At 35.1% G+C, this 5,149-nt stretch overlaps 1 long non-coding RNA gene across 1 annotated transcript; it reads left to right on the plus strand.

The window, feature by feature from the left end:
* The first annotated feature begins 2,673 nt into the window (after positions 1 to 2,673).
* LOC133712748 (uncharacterized) lies at positions 2,674 to 4,606 on the plus strand. Its single transcript, XR_009847586.1, has 2 exons — positions 2,674 to 3,436; positions 3,543 to 4,606. It is a non-coding gene; the product is annotated as an uncharacterized LOC133712748 (long non-coding RNA).
* Positions 4,607 to 5,149: the final 543 nt, after the last annotated feature.

Here is a 5,149-nt window from a genome sequence, read left to right on the forward strand (position 1 = left end):
CTAATCCGAAGTTCGACGCCGCACCGGAGGTGCGAATAGAGAGAGAGAGAGAGAGAGAAATCGGTGAGGGGGGGGGGGAGGAGAGAGAAAATGGATCGAAGAGGGGAGGGGGGGAGAGAGAGTGAAAATTTAATAATAGGGGCAAAATTGTCAAAAGATGTTAGATTGGGTAAGTGGGGTTAAAAAACTCTTAGTGGAGTAAGTGGGCAATTTTTAAGCTGAAATTGGGTAAGTGGTCACGGCCCCTAATATTTATCTTCTCCACCTAAATTTGAATTTATTACCATTTTTTTGTCTTTTTGTTTCATCCTCATCGTTAATTCGTTATTCAATTCACAAAACAATTAGTTTTAGGACTTTATCAAAATCTTTGCAATACCCTTTGTGAACACTGAAAGTAAAAATTTAAAACACGAAAAAATAAAAGCAATCTCATCTTCATTGCTCATAGTTCTAAACTTACTAAATTTTTTTTTTTTTTTTTTTGAAGAAATTACTAATCGTTTTACATGGATTGAAATAGAGAACACTGAAATTGAAAAAGAGAAAAATTAAAAAAAAAAAAAAGTAATTCAGATTATGATTTAATTTTTTGAAATAGATTATGATTTTATTAGGAAATTTTAATATATTTTAGTTTTTTTATTGGTATAAATTAAATGAGAGATTTTCGGGAAAAATATTTCATTTTTAATTGGATATGTCATATAAGGATATTCTTGGAAAGAGAAATGAGTTAGATAAGTAAATTTAATAAGGGTGCGACTATTTCCACTCTACTAAATACTTTGTTCACCCTACAATCAAAATTTTTCTTTAAAATCCCAAAATTGTCCTTAACTACAATTATTAACAGAAAAAATAATTGACGTAAATAAAACTTCACCCAACAGGCATCCTTATTATCATCTCAGCTTTTTATACCAAAAAAAAAAATTATCATCTCAGCTTCTTCATCGCTAGTCTACCAAACAATTTGTTAGATGAAATTTTCAAGCTATAGCAATAAGTGAAAAGAATTGTTAGTCAGTATTATTTTGTTCTACTTCATCTAACTCGTGTTTGATTATACGTCATAATAGCTTATGAAGGGAGAAGATAAAGAAAAGGAAAAAAAACAAAAGAGTAAAAAAAAACTAGAAAGCGTGGGGTTGCAGCACGATGGTATGCTTATTTTTTTTTTCTTTTATCGTTTCTAGTTTAAATTTTCAATGGTGATATATATTTTTTTCTTTTCTAAATTATTTGAGGGTAAAATTGGAAGTTTTAGGATAAAAGTTTAATTGTAGGGTAAACAAAGCATTTGGTAGGGTGGAAATAGCCTCACCCTTTAATAATTGAAATTAAAATGTAGGGTGTAATGAGCAAGTACGGTGAACAAAAAAAACGGTAGGGTACTGGCAATAGCCGCACCCTAAGTTAATATTAGGGGAATGCCCTTCTTAGCTTAATGATGTAGTACTAGATGATTTCTCTACTTGATATTAGGGGTAGGGTTTTTAATGAAGCCACTTTAGCCCTTGGATGTATTGTCCACGAACAGGCTGTTAATAAAATTTATTTTTCGGATAAAAAAATAATAAGTTAATTTTTATTAATAATATATTTCTGCATTACATACACGAGTATATGTAATATATTATTCTTGGCTACAGTCCACCATAACAGTCCAATATTACACCGGTGCGCCAGCTATTTCATTGAATAGATTATATATAGAGCAAACAGGAAAAAGGGTAAAAACCCAATTACCCAACAAATACATGGGAAATTGTCTACAAAATGCAGAGACAAAGGAAAGAAAAAGATTATAAAAGAGGGAAGGGGAGCCCGTCATTCCTTAATTAGAACAAAAAAAAGAGAGAGAGGTTTGGGGTTGATTCACCCATTCTTCCGAGGTCAACCTCTGTTTTGCAAGCTTGGCCGCAGCATAAGCTGAACTCCTCCTCATCTTGATCACGCCAGATTAAGTCCTGTGTCCAGATTTGGTATTATTGGAAAACAATATGCCTCTTCAAGTTTTAGCATGCAGCTTAAGCTCAAAGCCCAAACGCATGCCGCTTTTGATGTTAAGCGGCGTTCAGCTAATTATGCTCCAACCATTTGGGGTGACCATTTTCTCTCATATGCTGCTTCTATGGTAATTAGAATTAAGATATATGATACAACAAACCCAATATTATATACATGTATATGTTTCTTATTCTAGCTATTAGTTAATTTCCAGTAAAATAAGTGACTAAATGCCATGGTACTTACCGTTTGTCCCTTTTCTTCAATTTGCTGTAGGATGTTGACATCAAACTTGAGCAACATATCCAAGAACTGAAAGAAGAAGTGAAAAGGATGCTAATGGCTCCAGTTAACAAGCTTCAGAAAGATTTGACATGATTGAAAACAAGCAGCGTTTACTCGTTTAGGCATGTCCTACCATTCTGAAAATGAGATCAATGAAATATTGAAACAAATCTACAAATGTTCTTACGGCAGTGAAGTTCTGGAAAATGATGATTATCATTACACTATCGCTCCCCGTTTTCGATTGCTTAGACAATAAGGCTATAACGTTCTCTGTGGTAAATTTGTCATTCTTTCTTTCATTAATTTCTAATAGCACTATATAAAATAACTTTATTCTGTTTTCTAGATAGATTGCTATGTACGTATGTTCACATGTTTAACTGGATATATTTTATTGCTGTCTAATGCATTATTGGTTGGTAATATATATATATATGTAGACATATATGTTGAACAAGTTCAAGGAAAGTAATGGGACATTTAAGGAATTTCTTATGAGCGATGTAGTAGGACTATCAAGTTTGTACGAAGCCACTCATCTTAGGGTTCATGGAGAAGACGTACTTGATATATGAGGCACTATACTTCACCAGGACTCTTCTCGAGTCTGCAGCACACCGTTTGAACTCCCCGTTATTGAAACAAGTAACTCATGACTTATATCAGCCACTTTGGAAGAGCTTTCCAAGGATAGAAGCAAGGCATTACTTCGTACAGAGTTGATAGTCATCGCTCGATCATAAGAATTTCCTTAAATGTCCCATTACTTTCCTTGAACTTGTTGAATATATCTACATGTATATTACCAACCAATAATGCTTTAGACAGCAATATGATATAACCAGTTAACATGCGAACGTACGTACATAGCAATCTGTCTAGTAAACAGATAAAAGTTATTTTATATAGTGCTATTAGAAATTAATGAAAGAAAGAATGACAAATTTACCGCACAGGAAAAGTTGTAGCCTTGTTGTCTTTTTTGAACAATTGCAGCCTCGTTGTCTAAGCAATCGAAAACGGAGATCAGTAGAGTAAAGGTCATCATCACACAGTGATGATTCACACTGAAATTCTGCCGACTCTTGCAAAGTTGGATTTCCACCGTGTGCAAAGAATCCATCAGAATGAACTTGTAAGTGATATATATTACAAGGTTAACTTACTATTTTGATCAGTTACCTATTAGTTCTTACAATATGTTACTACTTCTTTATACAAATATTTGTAATTATTTTCAGGTGGTGGAAGGACTTGGACGTTGTAAACAGCCTACTTTTCGTAAGAGACAGGATAATTATTTTGCCCTTTGGGAGTCTACTTTGGACTTGAATATTCGTTCGCAATTCAATTTGAAGTTAAAGCTTACTTCCATGAAGCCATAAATGGTTGAAGGCAATGCATCCTTCTTTACGATGGCAACCACAGCCTTTGTTGGAATGGGAGCTCTCCTTACAAAAGACTCCATGGATTGGGTGTTTAATGACCCCAAGATTTTAAAGGCTACATCTGTAATTTTCAGAATCCTGAATGACATGGTTGGCCACAAGGAACTTTTAATTTATGTGCATAGCATGCACTTACTAAAAACTAGAATAAGTTCTATATGCATACGAATCCATCGTATAACTGCATCTACATAGTTTGAGTAAAAGAGAGAACACCATGCCTCATCAGTGGAATGCTACAGGAATCAATACAACGTCACAGTAGAAGAAGCGAAATTAAATCTAGCTAACCAATTAAGCAAGTCAATGCATTGGTTCTTGCAGGCATAAATCTTGCTTTTGCATTTCGGCGCCCTTCTCTATTTCTTTTATAGAAGTTATGATTCATGTTCTGTTCATAAGCCAAAGAGTTGGAGAACATTTAGTAGTCCTTTAAATCAGTTGGGATGACTTTGCATATGAATGCTAGAAACCAAAAAGCATGCTTTGATACAAATTTCACTCATCTGGTGTAGTGATCCATGATCCATGAAGATGAAGTGATCCTATGAAAGGAGAAGAAAGGAGAAGATCAAGGCTGGAATTATGGACAGCCAACTATTAGATAGTTTTTATATGGATTGGCTCGATGTTATTTGTATCATGTATTCATGTGGTTTGAGGATTGTTGAGTAGTCCCTACCTTATAGTATTGTAGATTTGAAGAAGGTGAAATTTTAATTTTGTTTTTATTTTTTTTTAATTTTGAAATATATGGAGTCACCAATAAAAATTGGTGGATAACATGAAGTAGAATAGTAAAATCTGAAGGGAGTCACCAATTCTTATGTTGGTGAGTTGTGGGACCCATTTCATTACTCACTATTATTTTGATCGGTGGGTTCCTTGGGTAATTGTCACGCCAGCTAAAGAAACCATCAATTAATAGTGACCAAAACAGTGTCTATTGCTGTTCCACACCAATCATTGGTGTCTATAGAATCAACACACACCACTCTCAATGGTGTTCTTAGACCACTTTTGTGGTAGTGATGATTCATGCATGGAGAGACTTGAACCAAGAGTGGCTCGATCTCCACTCTAATACAACTACTCCTATGCCTCTACTGCTGGTAATTCTGAATCATGCACGTTTGAGTAAACTTCTATACAAGAATGAAGATGTGTTCACTCATCCTTAAACATTGCTCAAGGAGCATCTTCAACTGGACCTGATACCAACTCCATCTGCATCGACCTCCGACCTCGACCATCTCAGAACCAAAAACCTGAAATAGCAAAACCCAAATCACCCGTCCGGCAGCAAGACCCCAACAACACCAGCACGACCAAAGGCCAGCTCTGATGGTGAGGCGCCGCCGGACAAGAGGAGTTGTCGATGAGGGAAAGCCCTAACTATT

The sequence above is a fragment of the Rosa rugosa genome, chromosome 5 (genome assembly GCF_958449725.1).
Source record: "Rosa rugosa chromosome 5, drRosRugo1.1, whole genome shotgun sequence".
Lineage (NCBI taxonomy): Eukaryota > Viridiplantae > Streptophyta > Magnoliopsida > Rosales > Rosaceae > Rosa > Rosa rugosa.